Source organism: Magallana gigas, chromosome 4 (genome assembly GCF_963853765.1).
Source record: "Magallana gigas chromosome 4, xbMagGiga1.1, whole genome shotgun sequence".
Classification (NCBI taxonomy): domain Eukaryota; kingdom Metazoa; phylum Mollusca; class Bivalvia; order Ostreida; family Ostreidae; genus Magallana; species Magallana gigas.
Genome location: NC_088856.1, coordinates 21,723,549 through 21,742,584, shown reverse-complemented (window position 1 = coordinate 21,742,584; position 19,036 = coordinate 21,723,549). Strand labels below are relative to the sequence as shown.

The window sequence follows — 19,036 nt, the reverse complement described above, 5'->3', positions numbered from 1 at the left end:
ACGTAGGGTTTTTTTTTTCGATTTTTTTTATTTATTTATTTTATTTTATTTTACACTATCTTTATTTGAAGTCTTAAAATATTTTATTTATTATTTTGATAGGAATTAACCGTTTATAGGACAAAATATAGTCCTTTACGGTATATTGAAAGAACTTTAGTCTATAGACTTTATAGTTCTTTTCTCTCTAGATAGGTCTATTGTATTTTATATTTATTTAAATTTTCTCTTCAATTTTATTTTACTTTTTAGTTCATACAAGCAGCGTAGCTATGCTACAAGTTTGTACTCTTTCTCTCATTTTGAGTCCGATAGTTGAGAGATTCAACGAAAGGTCTCATTTATTATTTGGATTTTTTTAACGCTTTTTAAACGTAAATTTTTCATTGAAATTTTAAGATTAATATTCGTACTAAAATTATACCTGAAATTTACGGTCCCTTTGCATTTTTCTTAAACAAGTCAAGCCTGTAAATTTCATACAGCACAACTTGTTGTTAGGTTTAACAAGTCTCAAGTTATATATAACTATGACTTGTCCCCTATTGATATGCGTCATTAATTAAAATAATATATTTTTCGGGTTGGGATTTTTATTCAAAATTCGTAGTCTGTTTTATGGGATTTTTTTTAGTGTATTCAGCGACTCCATTAATTTTTTTATTGTGATTATTCATTATTTATTCATGTGTGTACGATGAGTGTAAGCTGCATATTTATTCATTAATATAAATTGTCATTTGTTGAAATCGTTAATAAAATTGTTCGTTTAACTTTACAAGGGTCTTATATCTTATTCTGCGAATGGTTGAGTTATTTAGTCGTTATTTAATCCAATTATAAATACACCCGGTACTGCTACGTTACACCATCATTAAATATTCCGCCTTAACCTAGCTAATTGACAATTCTTCGCAAGTTATAATATAAAATTTACGGCTAAAACTTGGCCAAATCGTGTTAAAGGCGCACAACAGTTCATTTTCTGTTCTATAAATAGCTCATTCTTATAAACTGTCTGTTGCTTTCACTCAATAAACTTTAATTTTTTCTTCAAATTGTTTAATTTTGTAACCTTAAATTCAAATTGATAATCCGATGACACTATCAAACAGGTTATATATGTATGTTCTACACACAGGCTGGTTAATTTTATCTTGACCTCAATACACAGGCTGCCATTTGTTAACAGGCAAGAACCGCAGCCTCTCCCTGTATTGCAGAGGCGCGTCAACAGGGAAAATCTTTTTTTTCTATCACAATTTTAAACATGTACATACTATTTTAGCCGCAATGTTTAATTAATATAAAGACAGGAATGAGTTATGAACACGCTAGCATATTTATTGTACTTTTGAACTGCTGCTAAAAATTGTTTTACTATGGCCATCAAGCACTTGTAAAAATAAAATCAGCGTTACCCCTTATCATATTTCTGGCCTCAGAGGATCGCGCTTTGTGAGTTTTGAATTTGGCAACAACGGCCATGCCTAACTTTCCTGATCATCTTTGTGTTACAAAATTTAGACATGTGTAAACCGTTATGAGGATTATTTTGGGGGGAAATACATTGAAACTTATATACAGCAATTTGATGTAAACCAAGTCTTATGGAGTTGAGCAAAGTGTGCGCGTTATGTGGACTAAGGGCATGAACACAGGAACCTTAATGTTAATATCGAGAGTAAGTCAATATTTTAATTATGATCATGACTTTATCAATAATAGTTCTAAAGTACAGTCTAAAATTGTGCTAATTGTATGTGAAGAAAAAATAAGTTTAAACTAAGAAATTCTTCATTTAAAAGATATTAGACAGTGCGTAAATGGCACACAATGTATAAACTATAGAAATCCCCTCATTCCTTTAGATTTGAAAGCTGTTGAAAACAACTGACATTATGCTAAACAATTAAAAAACAAGGAAAGCAACAATACCAACAAGTCACTGGGAGGGTGGCAAGTTGCCTTCTTATATGTAAGCTGTCCTAGTATGAGCATTGAGAAACAGCCTGATAAAAATAAAAACTAGCTCAAAAGCAGAAGGACAATGGACATGGGAGACTAAAAAGTAGAATGTCAGCCATACCATTTACATGAACCCTACCAAAATCAAAGTTTTGAAAGGTAAGGATTGGATCTCTTTTTATTTGTTCACATTGTTGAAAGGTATTCTTTATAATCATGATAATAACAAAAAGGTATATATGTATATTGATATATTTATATTTGATCGAGTGTTTGGTTATAAGTAATACTTTATCAAATTACATGTATTTTTTCAGAATATGTGAGAGAAGTATTTTTAGTGATGCAATTACCGAAAAGATTCAAGGAAGATCTGAGCTACTCTAGAAACTTTTCAAGGAACTACCTGTACACAAGAGTGAAAACGTGGACTGTAAATCAAAAAGTTTAACTTATTATATTAAGTGGAAGACAAACATTAGGAAAATAAAAAGATATTCTGGATGTGATATCTGTATTATGATGTGTTTAAAAAAAGGAAATACACACGAATACACAGGAATTATGTTGTAAGTCTGGCCACTGATTTATAAATGAAATGAAGGCAATGATTCCACCCCATCCGGTGCTAATTTAAAAGTCATTGGATTCAAAAGCATAAATCATCAGAAGTTTTTCTGTCCATTGTAAAAAGTGTTCATCTTTACCCTAAAGCGGATTCGGACGCAACCTTTTATTAAGGCGGATTCCACCTTATACTAAGGCGGATTCCACCTTATATTGAGGTGGATTCCACCTTATTTTAGGGCGAAATCTTGCATATTCCGCCTTATATTAAGGCGGATTTCAATTTATCATAAGGTGTATTCCACCTAAGATTAAGGCGGATTCCTTTTTTGTTTTAAGGCGGATTCCTTTTTGTTTTAAGGCGGATTTTTATTACCCGGAATACGCTTAATCTCATTTAAATATTTCGAGCCATATACCGCCCGGAATCCACCTGGACTCCACCCTGAATCTGTGATATTAGTTATACATTCAGAGGAATGAAAGACGGAATCCGCCTTTCAAATTTCGCCTACATTCCGCCTTAAGTCAGGGTGGAATTGTTCGTACGGGCGAATTTCAATGAATTTTTAGATAACCGTCCCTTGGTTTTATACGTAATCAAAGTCAAGAATTGTCTGCCTCGTCTATATCACATCACAGAAAAAAAACTTAATAAAAACAAAAAAATTGTGTATTTTTCTATTTTTCATTCATATACAGGCTTAAACACGTACATTCCAGGCACGTATTATCAACTTTTTCTCGCAACAAACATTTAACTTGGATTACATATGAATCAACATGGAGTTGCCCCCCCCCCCCCTCACCCTCTTTTAAGGCGCACGTAAGAAATTAAAGTAAAATGAATGAAAAACAGTAAAAATGTAATAAATTGAGAAATAGATTCAGTACGTCTTCTCCCTTTTTAGATAGAATTTTCCCGATTTTGAGAAGTCATATTATTTTCCATACTGTCAAGATTTTTTGATAAGTTGCCCCCCCCCCCCAACTATCAAAATATGTGTTCTCACGCCATGTGACGTCATAGTTAAACATCTTGACATGCATGCAAAAACATACTTCTCAATTTTTTTTTAAAAACTAATCAGTGAGAGTAGGGGGACTAAGTGTACCTTTATCTTCAATATCACTCTTTTAATTCCGCCCTTCCACTTTCATTTTAGATATGCGCCCAACAAACTTTTGGATAACTTCTTTATTTTTCAGTTCAGTATCCTTACCATCTTTATCATCCGCGCTTGAACATCTGTAGTGCGGGCTCCGCCAAGACAACAACAGCCGTTTGTTCAGATCCCATGTGGTCACAGGGAACTAATTTGTTTTGGCGATTTTCCGCAACTAGGGTCGACATAACACCTCCTTGGTCGACTCCTTTTCGTTTAAATCTTATTAATGACCTCACTTGTCACATACTTTTCTAGCAAGTCGCAAAATGCCTCCTCTGCAAAACACTAGAAAGTCTCTCTGCCAACTTATCGAGATCTTCCGCTGGGGCTTGTCTAGCACTCTGAAATTGCATTCCGGCAGTCTCAGTTTGTCTCCTTTGATTTTTCCATGGATTTTATGAGCTCATCATAGCTGATTTCTTTGTTTCTTCTTACTTGTCCCAAACAAAAGCGTGCTGCCATCCTGTCATTGACCAACATAAGTGTGCAGGTTTCTCATACTCCAGCATGCAAACCATGCATCTCTGCAAACATCTCAAATTTGCCACGAAATGATATCCAATCATCCCCTTTGTCTGAATCATCATACTTCAAAGATTTCAGGGGGACTGCATTGGTTACTCTATGTAGAGTGGGCCCTATTGAAAGGTATTGTTCCTGCCTCTGTAGCTTTTGATATGGCACCGCTGTGTGCAGTGGTTGACTTGGCCTGCCAGTTTTTCCACCGTCGGTATACCTTCTTGCTGTTTCAGATCTTTGTAAAAGTTGTGTTTTCTTACTTTCAGTTCTCTGTTTCCTGGCTGCTGGGGTGTACAATCCTGGCTCGGGTTTAATATGTATCGGTCAACATTAGGCACGGATTCCCGTACAGACATGAGGATGCCTGTTTTCTATTTATTTGTTTGGGGTTGCAAACTAAACTTTACATTTTCCTGTGTCGGTCTTGGTTTTCTTAAAGTTGTAACAATATCCGTTGCAGGTAATTAAAGGATGGGTTCTTTCCGAGCCCTACCAATCTTGCCGTGGTTTTCTCAAGTCTTCCTTTATGGACATAACACTTACAGTTTTAAATTGTTTGTCTGATTGTGAGCTAGATGCTGTATCCCCTAGCCTTGACTTACTGCTCACCTAATCTTCTGCGGGTGTTGGGGGAGGGGGTTAAACTGCATGCCAGTCTCCGATAACCGGTAGATTGCCTCTCAAATACACTTGGAGTCATCAGCTTTCTCTTATTCTCAATCACAGTGTCCTCTGCTTTAATATACTCATCAAATGTACATCTGTTCTCTCCTCCAAGTCCCCATCTAGTTTGTCCCAGAACATATAATCATCCAGTATGCAGACATCCATATACCCTAGGATTTTATGCATTCTGATGTGCGGTATTGTTGTAAGAATCTCTGGAGTGATATCATCTTCTTTTCTTAATTCCCAGATGCGATCTGCTATGATCTCACCCAAAGTCGAGATTAATACATGTACCAGCTCATCAAACCAGCAGAAATTAATTTACACTTTTTCCTGTCCATAGGAATCATAACTGTTTCACTGGCCGCTATCTTGGAATCTATTTGTCCTTTTTCTTGATTTGATAAATATTTCACATTATTCTTGAACACTTAGAACTAAGACACATTTCTTTACTTTACACAATGGATGATATAGTGCTGTTTGTAATGACTGCTTAGATAGTGGGGTATATCATGTCACGTTTTCCCGCCATACTTCAGATATCATTCGGATTAATTCAAACAAAATCTAATATTTCAGAATTTGAATTTACAAAAACACATAATTCTACATTTATTTCACTAATTTTAAGCGATCATTTCTAAAAAATAACTGTTATCAAGTCCTTACACAATTTACCATGTAATGTTCATATCAAACGAGCACGTGATCGCGAGACGCACGAAGCTTGCGCAAACAAAAGGTTAACAATTAACACCTTACAGACCATCACTTAAACCGTAGCTCGCAGCGCCATTTGTGGTAGTATTTATTAATAATACTCTATAAAAATTACCAGGATCACGACTTAAGTTGATCACTCGTCTGCTCTGTACCTTGGTTAGTCTCCGCGGCTTCGTGCTAAACTGGTTCCCTATCAGTTAACCTCGCACTGCTTTGTGAGGTCGTATGTTGGTCTAGTCGGTCGAAAATCTGTCTTTTGCATCTGACATGACCATGCATATGTTTCCGTATCAACCTTGATGCTATTTTGAAACCTTAAACATGTACAGAGAATGATTTCTGCGGAATGGGCAGCTTTATTTTTTATTTACTTTACAAACCATAGCCCCATACCTTTGTAGGTATTGGGGCTACTGGCTCTTTCTTTCACTCACTCACTCTTCTATCGTAAACAATTAATATATTTACATTATCATAAATAAAAGATAGTGCCAAAAATACCGCATTTCAATTTAAGTCGTTTTATTTTTTAATTTGCAACAGTATCATCATTTTGAAATAAATAAATTCATAGAAACACTGAGTTTAAAATACATAATGTAAACTAGAGCAGAGCTCGTGGCAAAGCCACGAGTAGGTCTTCCGTTGTTACTGCGAGTTGGAAATATATGATATGGTGTCAAACGATTTTATTTATATTCAAAATATTTTTTGCTTGTAAAGTGTGCTGAAAGCTACGGCAGTTTTAACGCTGTAATGCACACAGGGTACTCAAAGATTAAAATGACGAGTTTTATTATGACGTCACAAACGTTGAACGCTGTTAACTGCAACGTCACAAGCGAAAATCAAAGTTCACACTTGCAGCTGTTACTGTGGCTCTTCAATTAATATGAACTAACCCTTAGAATAAGATAGGAATTTTAAGGTATAAATCACATTTGCAGACAAGGCATGAAGTTGAAATAATGTAAATATAAGCATTAAATCATGATTTTTTAAAGTATACAGTCTCATAACTGCAGCAATGTTTGCATACAAATTTTCATAATGCGCTAACGCGAGTTACTCAATTTGTATGCACACACCGCTGCAATTATAAGACTATATACTTCAAAAAATCATGGCTCAATGCTATAGTAATGACTAAACTTTCAGTTCTGCTTTTGTTTTAAAAACGTGTTTTATTTGAAAGCCTGTATATAAAACGTGTTTTGAAAAAGTAAGAAAGAAAATGTGTTAGGAAAACTATTTGTCGAAAACAGTTTATGTAATCGTTTCAAACATGTTTAAAAAATGAGATGTTTAATGGCGAGTTAAATTTTCAAAGGTTAGCAAGCATTGTTATAAACAGTATGTACTCATGATTCATGTCAGGAATTGTATTTTTTTTTTCGAACCCGCCTACTAAACACTTAACCTTTTCTCTAAGATAACTTCTATATTTGAATCTTTCAAATTTTTTTAAATCTGCATGTATGTGAAAGTTTAGAACTGTTGCGCGCTGACAAGATTTACAGACCCTGAAACATACTACTACACCAAAAAGCTGCAAATTACGTGCGAGAAACGTTTCGAGTAAACCGTTTAGCGTTTCGTGTGAATCGTGAAGCACTTCATGTAAACCGTTTAGCGTTTCGGGCAAAGCGTGCAGGGTTTCGGGCAAATCGTGAAAATCGTTTCGAGCAAAGCGTGCAAGAACCGTGTGAAACGTTCATCAGATTTCATTCGGAACTCTCTGACAATTTAATTGTTTCAAAATGGCGCCCGTGTTTTGCATTACTTTAAACTGTTTGTGATTGGCAAAACTCTTTTGTAGGTATTTTTATTAAAATAATATATAAGAAATGATATACTTATTTTTTTACAAAATTGAATTAATTTTTAACAAACAAAAGAAATGTATATGTATTGAAATACGACTAGTTACAGACTATATGTATATATAACGTTTTTATACGATGTTTGTACTGGTACAATATTAAAATTCGCTATACATAAAAAATATTAAATACAGAAAGCAAAACATGATTTCTATTGGAACAAACCTAAATCAACTTACACGATCGTTTTGATAAGCATGTATTTTTTTAAAATTAATTTACATCGATAACTCTTACTGAGATCATTCGGCTGTGTAAAAGCAGCACACATAACCTCTGACATCGGGTGAGACCTGCACCTGGCTGAACCTGTCAATCAAACTCTGTGTATTTGTTTTCATTGGATGGTCAAGCGTCTCTTTTTTTGTCAATAGCCAATGGAAAATTAAAGAGACAGTACGGCGCATCTTATCGAAAAACCGACTTGAGCAAATTTTCCGATCGGGTTCGGTATTTTTGTACTACTCATGAATGTATAAACTTTTAGAAAATTACAAAGTTCTCCGTGCAATAAATCTAATTATTTCATTAAAATTAATAATTATGTATAACCTATCACATAAATACATCGCAACGTGTTCGGGGTTCAGCCTTCTATACTATTACGCATGCGTATTTACTGTAAACAAAACACATGCAGGGCTCGCGAAGAATCTTCTGGACAGGTTTGTTGATAAACATATGTTTTTTTTCTACTTCTCATAGGTAATAACTGTTCAAAGTTTTTTAAACAACCACATTTATTATCTTGTAAGCATGTACATGTATTTTTCGTGTTTATCATAGGAGTTGCTACAACCTAAATCTATTTTTATAAATGAGGCCCCTTGAGGGGTTAATTGACATATTTATGTCTATTCATTTTAAAATGAACCTAAATTGGTAAACCATTTATAAATTATCGAGTAAGTAAGGATGTGTTTCATTTAGAGAATCGCTTAAACCTCGTTTTCCATGATGACTGTAGTGGGACGAAGATCTTGTAGTTTTCAGCACGTGTCAATTACTGTCAATCAAATTTCACGTGGTACAAATAAATGATATAAGATTATTCCGGTTTGTACGGCCCTTGAATTTCCGGAAGCTCATAATTACGTTAATTAAATATGTGAAAGGGATTTTCATGTATTTCAACTATTATAATAAACGTTATTTCTTATTCCCTAACGATACAATAGGTAAATCTGAAGTTATTCACATATGTGTTTTCAGCTGTACTGTCTCTTTAATGACCTCAAGGTAATCGGAATCAGTATATGATGAAGCACACAAATTAAATGATAGAATATTTATTAATTATTTGAACGAAATTAAATGTAAACATAGAAAGAAAATATACTGTTCTTTGGAATCCAGTTTATAGCTATTTTTACAAGTAATTATTTTAATTATTTAAACCACTGTTAACAGAAAACAAGAAGTCTTGGAAGAAATTAACACACAGGGATTTTCCTACAATGTACACAGTCGTGCATTTACATGTCATTATCATTGGAATCTATACCCATGGTACTTAATTCAAATAGATTATGATAATCTATACACTACACGCCGTTATACGGAGCGCCGGTAATATATACGAATATTGAGTAAAAAATTAAACCATTTTTACATCTTGTTCTTTTCAATACAAGGTTAAATAACTTGAAAAAAAAAATCCGAAATAGTAATTACAAATTTCTATTTTGTTTAATCATTTTAATTTTCTCTGAGGTACATGAATATGTACAGAACAAATTTATTTACGCGAATGATACGACATAGGAAAAAAATTATTGGTTGTTAGTATAACATTTTTTTCTAACGATGGAGACTAATTTAATTTTAAATATTTTTCAACATTATCGATGTAAATAATATGAGGTTTATTTACTGTTTGTATTTTTACATCGTATTCTCTGAAACTAATAAAAGTACTTATGTTAGAAGAAAAATCAAATCCAGCCGAACGCTGAAAAACCGACTACAGTTTGTAATCATACGCATTTTATTTTAGGTATTGACTATTGAGTTCCGGTAACTTTTTTCTGGATGATTTTATTGTTTTATGTAGTAAAAGCACCCTTCCAGCTGTTACTCAATTACATAACAATTGATGATCTTGGGCTATATATGTTCTGAGCTGTGGGCGCTGAAGCGACACAAGATTCTCGGTCGCACGTGGCGATTGAATTGACAGAGACTGACCGAATAAACAAACAGGTGGGAAATTGAAACAAAATTTTACACATACATGTGTAAGAAGTCACCAAAAATGATTTTCGACAGATCTGGATATCTTTTCACCAATTAAAAAAAAATCCAGTGCGAGCACCTGTCAGCGGGGCGGGAGGAGGGGAGGGGGGGGGGGGGGGGGCGCAGCAATGAGTTCGCTTCCACAATGAAACGGACGACCATGTAGAAAAACTACAGAAGTGATCAATATGTGACCGATAGAATCTAATCTAAGGTTGTTTAAAACTCATGTGAATATTCTTTAAAATAATCATCGAATGCCTCAATTCAGGACATTCTTTTATCGTGCTAGCACCTACCGCAAACATGTAACATGGAACTTTGATTATAATTTGATTTGATTTTTAAACTACCTTGTACGCTATTGTATAAATCAATGCTTAATCAACTGTACAAGTAAAAAAAATTACCTTTTCATCTTAAACCAATATAATAGTTGAAAATATAATAAAATATAGTTGTGTCCGTGCAAAATATGAAACATGAACGCGTGATAAGGTACATGTAGATGAACACGAACCGACCGCGGATAACTTGTCCACTCGCGCCGGATCTCCTCAGCCATGTGCGAGAGATGGTTTAAATTTTTTGTTGGGGGGGGGGGGGGGTGTTGATTTTAAACAACAATTGTACAGTTTTTAAAATATTTTAGATAAACAAACCAACCATTAATTTATGTCTGACGATGTTTCCGATTTGGAGAAATATCGTTCGTAAATATTCATTTACACTCAAATGTTTAACTAAAAAAATACAAGATGGACAAACTTTTATAACATAAAATTAAAACAGTTCTTGTATTTACGGCTATATTACCTCAAATACGTTCATATGGATGCAAGTGAACGTCGCGGTGTGCAAATCTTGTGTATTAGATAACCGCTTACCGCTAGGTAGTGCAGCCGTGGCTGATCTCCTCGGCCGTGGGCGAAGGATAGATTACGTAAAGGTACAACGCAGAGACACGCACAGCTCAGAACCCAGGAAGATTTGAAAAGTTTGCAGTATAATGACCTTACTCTATCAAATAGAAGTTCTTTATTTTAAGCTAAAAACCCACAATTGATCGATGTTTATTATTGCTTTAGATTGAGATTGACATTGCTTTTATTACTTAACTGAACGATTTCTTAATTGACACCCAATCGTTTAATCCAAAAAAAATTATGTGTAATCAAAACTAAAACAATTTTTGAGTTCGCGGCAAAATAAACTCGTACATGAGAAACGCAACTCTCGTGTATTAGATAACCACTGACCGCTAGGTAGTCCAGCCGCGTCCTGTATAAACCAGCATACTTTCTGCGGTAACTTCATGCCATTTATACGCACAAAGTCTTTCGTTAACTTGTCAAATAAAAACAGGTACATGCTAACATGTAAAGCTTTTTACACTCATACTACACAAATCACTTACAAAATAACATTGAAACGACCTTCATGAGATCCCAACAAACAACTTTTTCAGAGACATCCATATCAAAATCCTAACCGTTTTTGAGTTATTAAGCAAAATTTTTTAGGGGCCATTGGCCCTTAATTTAAGGGGCCAGCCCCTTTTTATTGGTGTCAAATAAAAGCCCTTGATATTTTGCACAACTTTTATTCTACATGTCTTAACAAAATGTTTTTCGTTTAAAAGATATAAAGGAAAACATGTCTAAATTTTTGCACTTTTTTAAATCCTGTTTTTTGACCCCCTACCTTTTCCTAAATAAAAAACGTAATCTAAAAACAAAAACAGATGTGCACAACTACAATGTCTCTGTTATTCAAATTCGTTAGATTCCCATTCCCTGCTATCATAGTCTCGGAGCCTTTGTCTGGAAACAAAAGGCCCTAAAAAAATTTAAAAGGGGAATAACTCTTTAACGGAAAGGGAATTCTACATTTTATGAATTGCTTAAGATAGTGTTTCGTAAAGTACATTAGCCCTGAAAATTTGAGCAAAAACCGTTCAGAAATGAGCAAGATATGAAGCCTCAAAGTTCGCGTCTAGGAAACAAAAAAAAAAAAAAAAAAAAATAAGAATAATCTTAATTTTTTTCCCGCACAATAATAGAAAGGTCTTCCGTTGGAAACGGAAGACCTTAATAATCAGTCAGACCCCCGTATCGCTCTAAACACTGAGCGATGCGTCGTTGCATACTATCTAACTGTCTATATAGTTCTGATTCAGATCCATTCACGTTTTCATGAATGTAACTTTCCAGTCTATGATATTTTCTGGCTGAATTTTTTCCACACGATCTTTCATGATCTGTCAAACATTTTCTATCGGATTTAAATCCGGGGAAGCGGCAGGCTTTTCCATTACACGGTCACATGATTCTATCCATGATTGTAACTTTCCAGTCTGTGTGTTTTCTGGCTGAATTTTTTTCCACACGATCTTTCATGATCTGTCAAACATTTTCTATGATTTAAATCCGAGGAAGCGGCAGGCTATTCCATTACGGTCACATTATTCTGTGTGAACTAGTCACGGGCATAGGCTGTGGTGTGCGGTCTAGCGCTGTTCTGTTGTAAAACATATGGTACATCGTTGGTCACAATATTAGACCACAGTAATCCCTCCCCTAAAATTTCCCAGTACCCGATTGTGGATATATTTCCATTCACAGATACAAGTTGATTTAACCCTACTTGCTTATTCCACCTTCGGCACCATTTTTTGACAATGTCCAAATTTTGCCGACCTTTTCCAAGTACATCTGTAGAACACAAATCGACTCTCGTCCGTAATAATCACATCATCTAAATTGTAATTCAGATGAGCAATACACCATGCCTCTCTATTACGCTTGTGCTTTGTGGTCATTAGTGGCACCTTTTGCGGCAGAGATTTAAAATAATTACTGCGAGCTAGAGTCCGGCCCATAGTCCATTTTCACACTAACGCTGGTCATGATCCTCTTGGGTATAGTCCACTAATGCATTTTCCATAGGCGGTAATGTTAACGTTAGGGTTCATAGCTCCGGCCCTAATTTTCGTTCAGCAACGAGGGACCTCTTGAATGAAAGCTCATCAAATTGTCTCTTTCCTGTTAAAATTTCGTGGTTTGAAGTCAGATTCGTTTTCCGGCAAAATGCGTCTGTATTGAAAAACTCTGAAAATGAAAGTAAAAGTAGGGAATTTCTCAGTTTTGGAAAGGGTGTAGATCAAACAATTTCAATTCTTTTCTTCAAATGATAATTTAATTTTGACACTTGTTTTAAAAATTGCAAATCCTCTTTTCTGACATGTGTCAAACATTCTGATTTAAAATGTCCCAATAAATGTATATACACTCTGCAAGTATAGGGACTATTTTGCTTAAAGGCACTTCTTTGTTGTCCTACCGATTCTAAAAATAGTTAGAGGGATATACCCAATATAAAACAGTCATTGTGGTTATTTACAATTCTTAGCTTATATATTCACTCTAGACACTATAAAGAACCATGATTCCAAATTTGGAAAAATTCAATACATAACTATGGATTTTGCAGCATTGATACACATGCATGAAATTTGAAGAAACAGTCCAGTCATAATTTACCTGAACAACATATAGCTCATTGGCACTCGATGCTCTTCAAATTGCATAAATTGAGGAAAATTTAATCTCAAGGATTAAAATACATGTAAAACATAAACATTCAATATTTTACCAAATTTATTTTGTTCATATTCTTATGAAAAAGCTCAATTATGTCTGATTTTATAAAATTGTTGTCGTAAAAATCATGAGTTTTTCTTTAGTTACAAAAAAGGATTGTTTTCAAACACCACGAAAAAGGTAAAATAGAAAAGTATAGGAATTTCCCTATCCATCAAGGTATTACATGTAGGTATTGGTTTATAAATGATAAAGTTATATGACTCTATAATGTGAGGCCCTCAATTCAGTTTTTGCTCCATTTTGATGCTAGCTTGAGATTACCTCACCTATGACGTCATAATGACGTCATAGTGATGAGTTGTTTTTACTCATATAAGTGTAATATTTGCTGAACTTTTATTTAAGCCTAATTTCGGAACAAATGCACCATGACTTAACTCATTAAATATATGTCATAGGGAAAAGAAACTTGCTAATAAGGAATTTTTCTTTTACTCTTGTATCTTGTTACCATGGTAACAAATTTAGCAAAAATTATCAAAAGACATATCCTGTGGAAGAGAGTCTACATTTAACTAAAGTTCAAAATCCAGAAGAACAAGAAATACCCACAAAGTCTGTGAAATATGTATAATCAATGTAAAGTTTCCCAGTATCTATAATATTCTAAATTATCTGCATGTAAAATACTGGCCTTGCAGGGTATATAGATTTTATAGGTTCCTTCTTTTAAACTTGGACGAGTGAAGTTACAAAAATAAATTTTACTTACATAAAGTGTGGCTCATTGTTGTGTTTTATTCTTTGAAGAAGACTTCCATTTCAATTTACATGTTATCTAAAATAAAATGTTTTGAATTAAATTCTACATTATTAAACACTATTCCCAACATTTGCAATTCCATATCAAAAGCAGCAATATGTTGAGAGAGAGAGAGAGAGAGAGAGAGAGAGAGAGAGAGAGAGAGACAGAGAGAGACAGAGACAGAGAGAGAGAGAGAGAGACAGACAGACAGACAGAGAGAGACAGAGAGAGAGAGAGGGGGGAAAGATACAGAAAGAGAGAACAGATAGGCAACAATAACTACATCTTCATGCACAACACATCTATACAGCCTAAAGACCCCCCCCCCCCCCCAATAACATTCAATATCAACCCCCACCCCAACATATTGATCTATTTTTTCAATAGTATGAATAAATAAATACTAGTAAATATCTACTTAAAATGATTACTGATAATTTCATTCAATTTTGATTATGATAAACAAAGATAGATTTTGTGGATTAAGTACTAACCAACATGGTAGGCTTCTACATGTTAAAGAGTGCATACCTACATCTTCGGTACATAGTCATGTCACATGCATGACAAATTAATTTACTCCAATTTAATGCAAATCTATCATCATAAATATAGAATTGGAACTTACCGGACACTAATACAATTCCCTTACAATGCAAACTAATCTTAGATAGCTGGACACTGCTAGAATGAAGTATTTTTCCTCACCGGAAACTTTCTGCTTTTCTACTTTCACTTTTGCTCGCTTGAAATGATCGCACTAAAAACCCGAAGTGATATTTGGTCTCAAAATTTATAAAAATGTCTTCTAAACTCATATATAATTAGAAACACACATACATTTTCATTTTTTTAATGTAAAAACTCAAAATAAATTACATTCAAGTTAAAATCACAATTTCTTTAATTTAAATTGGTTTTTTGAAAATCCCGGGGGGGGGGGGGTGTTGTGATGGATATTTTCTTGGAAAATATGCTATTAAAATGATTAAACTTGTTGAACTTGTTGGAAATTTAGTTTATTCACATAAATGAGAAGATGTACAAAAGAAAAATGCACGTTTATCATAATAATTGCAAATAAACAAGAAATATGCCTTACCAGCATGGAGCTCAATATGGGTATAGTCCACTAATGCATTTTCCATAGGCGGTAATGTTAACGTTAGGGTTCATAGCTCCGGCCCTAATTTTCGTTCAGCAACGAGGGACCTCTTGAATGAAAGCTCATCAAATTGTCTCTTTCCTGTTAAAATTTCGTGGTTTGAAGTCAGATTCGTTTTCCGGCAAAATGCGTCTGTATTGAAAAACTCTGAAAATGAAAGTAAAAGTAGGGAATTTCTCAGTTTTGGAAAGGGTGTAGATCAAACAATTTCAATTCTTTTCTTCAAATGATAATTTAATTTTGACACTTGTTTTAAAAATTGCAAATCCTCTTTTCTGACATGTGTCAAACATTCTGATTTAAAATGTCCCAATAAATGTATATACACTCTGCAAGTATAGGGACTATTTTGCTTAAAGGCACTTCTTTGTTGTCCTACCGATTCTAAAAATAGTTAGAGGGATATACCCTCTTCTTGCACATTCATTGGCAATTTGCTGTGCTGAGCATTGCCGTAAGAAGCGGCAAGTTGTGCAGCCCGTCTGTTGTTATCCACTGTAGTCCTTGGTATGTATGTTATTTCACAAAGTATTTGTGATGAAGTGATTCCGCTTTCATAAAGATTAAGAAGACGTTTTCTGTTGTCAATTTCTGACATCACTGAAGCCCGTTAACTTATCGTCTGCTGAAAGCGTCATTACGCGACATCACATAGATACAAGGGGAATAACTCTAAAAGCATCCTATTCATTCGTCGATGTGAAATGTTTTAAAGAAATTATATGATTTAAATAATATGCATGCATACGGTATATAAAGAACAATACTAATTTTTTGCACTTTACAATTTTTCATATACACTGTACCAAATACGACTACAAATCTAATTAACCTCTGAAATGCCTCTTAGGCTGCCTGAAATCCTTGGACGGCATAGGACAAGCAAAAGCCAAAAGAATCCTCCAATTTAGAGAAAGAAAAGAGGATTTTAATTTTGCTGGTGTGTCCGATATCACACAGACTGAGCCGTCTAAATGGATGACATGGTGCAAAGCGGGTGCTGTGCGTAAAAAGAAATTCACGGCGGAGTCTTCGGCAAACCCACCTGCGCAGGCGACAAACGATATACTGCCCACCACAGAACTTCACTCTGGTAGAATATTCCTTGTACAAAACACCTACGGCACTGACCAGTGACCTTAAGGACGCAGAGGAAAGCCTTGACAATATATTGACCCTTAAAACGAGCATAGACCAAGCAACAGCCAGCTTTCGGACAAAGGGGCAGGTCAGAAGTTGATCATAGTCAGAAACAAATATCGGTAATTCCTTCGTCAGGCTACATCTCTGCTCCCTTCAAGGGAGCAAAGTCTTACATGTATACCTGTACACCCCTCAAAAGGGTACTGGAGAATACTAATTTCCAAAACCCGTTCTCCGATACAGCAAAATTCTAAATGTACTTTAGAGCCCAATGCACATTCCAAAAGATTGGTGCGCAACGAAAAACCAGCCTCTGAAAAACATTTAGCTACCCCTATTTCCAGGTCACTTCACAGAACAAACCGAGTGCTGTGGGGTCTCAAACTCCCAGGAAACCAAGACGAGGTAGAATGACCAAGAAAAGCAAGTAACAGAGATCGTGGTCCACAAGTTCGTCGCTATCTGATAATGCATCATTAAATTTGAACCGTACCTCGAGAAGCAGGTCGAGGAGTAAAAGTCTGCAGATGCAAAAGGTGCCAGTATTCAAAGGTAATGACAGCCTGAATAAAGAATCGTTCATCTATCAGTTTGAGCAAGTTGTAGCGCATAGAAGATGGTCTGCAAACAAGAAAGCTTTTCGACTGCTGGATTGTTTAGAAGATGTAGACTTAGAGTATGCATGGAAAGTCAATAAAAATGGCGACTACAAAGACCTACAATGGCACCTAAAGCAGGGATTTAGCAGGAAGGAAATGCAAATTTTCTCATCGTCAGTAACCCTTCTCTAAGCAGCGAGAAAATGAAAACGTTGAAGAGTTTGCAAATTGCGTTTACCTTTTAGCACTAGATAGTTACGAAACTGCAAAAGGAACATGATTGAGGAAAGAACTATTCATGATATGAGTTAAATTTGGCCCCCATAATTCGCCATTTTTAAAGTGTATCTAGTACAATAAAATGTTGTGTAATATTTTTGAAGAGTTGGTGTAAAATATTTTTTTCCCCTATTTATTTTATTTATTTGCACACCCTGGCAGTAATTGACGTCAGAGGTGACGCTACATTTGTATTTCTATAATGTAATCAAAATCAGTCAACAATTGACATTTTTCTTATATTTTTATGAGTGGGAAATATAGAGAGCATGCTTGAACAAGAACAATTTTTCTGTCACTTGGCTAGATACATCTCTGATAAAATTATTTTGTTTGTTCAAGCATGCGCTCTAAGTTTTCTGAACAAAAAACTGCTAAAATACAAGGTGATCTATGATACAAATGCAAAAATGACAGGAAAAGGTTGTCTTTACGATGTCATATTTCTGATTTGTGAACAGTTGAATCAAAATGAACATTATGTAAAAACATCACATATATTTCTGTACAAAGAAAACACAGAATTACAATAAAATTATGTTCATTTTAGGGGGGGGGGGGGGGGGGCATTCTAGGCCCATATCATATATAGTCCTTTCAATAGAAACCTTTTTATAAGCCTGTCAAGATCATTTGTAAGGGGACAGCTATTAAGGCAACGGACAGAGAACCAACAACATTGCACAAAGCAGTTAAATATATAAAAACCGCCATTGCCAATCGCCGTGCTCTGTATGGAACTAGAGAAAATAGCGAAGCAACTGCCTATTTTCAACGCCAAGTCTCTATTCCTAGAAAGAGAGGGTCCCCAACACGGTATTCTTTTCCTTGTAGGGCCGAATCCAAGTTCTCTAATGAGAAGGACAAAAACAGTTGTTCATTGGATGATCATGTTACCTTTCTGGTTGAGAGGTTGATAACTAGTGTCAAACAATCACTCAGCAGAAATCAAGTTCAACCCAGCTCCCAAGTGCCAAGAGGCCGGCCCTTCGAGAGAAATTAGAGTATTAGTAGAATACGGAATTGAGGACAGCGTTTCCCTTTCTCTATCAACTGTAAGAGTTCCAACTAGGCTAAAGGCCAACCAGCAGGGGATGTTAACAAGAAGGGACCAGGCTATTTGGCCCACGTTTGACCCTTGAGTGGCCTACCGTATCATGTTATTACTATACGACGGACTTCAGGAAAAAGTATTAAGCTTGATGTCATCATGGGTGAAAGCCTACAGATGCCTTTATAGATACAGCAGCAGTGATAACTCTTACTCACGAGAGCTTAAACCCAGATAATCAGCTAGCCATGATCAAGCTCATAAAGTTAAAATAAATAGGATCCAAAATTATGGATGGCAGGTTGATAGAAGGAGTGGCTTTTGAAATTGGCAATATTCATGTCTCCTTGGACTGCTGTTCTGTACCAATAGATAATGAATTAATACAAGGACTTGAATTATTTCTGGCGGTGTGCCATGGAATTGTCAACATTAAGGAGTGCACCGTATCGCTTGAAAACAACACATTTCCAGTAAAGCTGATATCGGGTCATAAGGGACACCCTAGCTCTTATGTCCAGATAAAGAGGACACTGTGTATTGAGCCAAACATCAAAGTTAGAGTACCAGGTGAAAATGTTTTCTCTCCTAAACGACTAAAATCGGAGTTGCTGGGATCCCACACCCTTGGAAGGGGCAATACCACAGCTATG

The 19,036-nt window shown here is 35.2% G+C and overlaps 2 long non-coding RNA genes across 4 annotated transcripts in view; one reads left to right on the top strand and one right to left on the bottom strand.

The window, feature by feature from the left end:
• The first annotated feature begins 1,362 nt into the window (after positions 1-1,362).
• Positions 1,363-2,477, top strand: LOC117688986 (uncharacterized). Its single transcript, XR_010712962.1, has 3 exons — positions 1,363-1,684; positions 1,872-2,127; positions 2,286-2,477. It is a non-coding gene; the product is annotated as an uncharacterized lncRNA (long non-coding RNA).
• Positions 2,478-12,656: 10,179 nt separating this feature from the next.
• LOC117691340 (uncharacterized) overlaps positions 12,657-19,036 on the bottom strand; it is a 186,314-nt gene continuing 179,934 nt past the window's right edge. Inside the window, exons 1-4 of one of the 3 annotated variants that reach the window (XR_010712961.1) lie at positions 15,249-15,498; positions 14,775-14,906; positions 14,114-14,179; positions 12,657-12,846 (exon numbers count right to left, since the gene is read on the bottom strand). This is a non-coding gene — a long non-coding RNA (uncharacterized lncRNA). Of the gene's footprint in view, positions 12,847-14,113; positions 14,180-14,774; positions 15,499-19,036 lie in introns of those variants that run through there. The other 2 variants (XR_010712960.1, XR_010712959.1) reach the window with 2 other exon arrangements.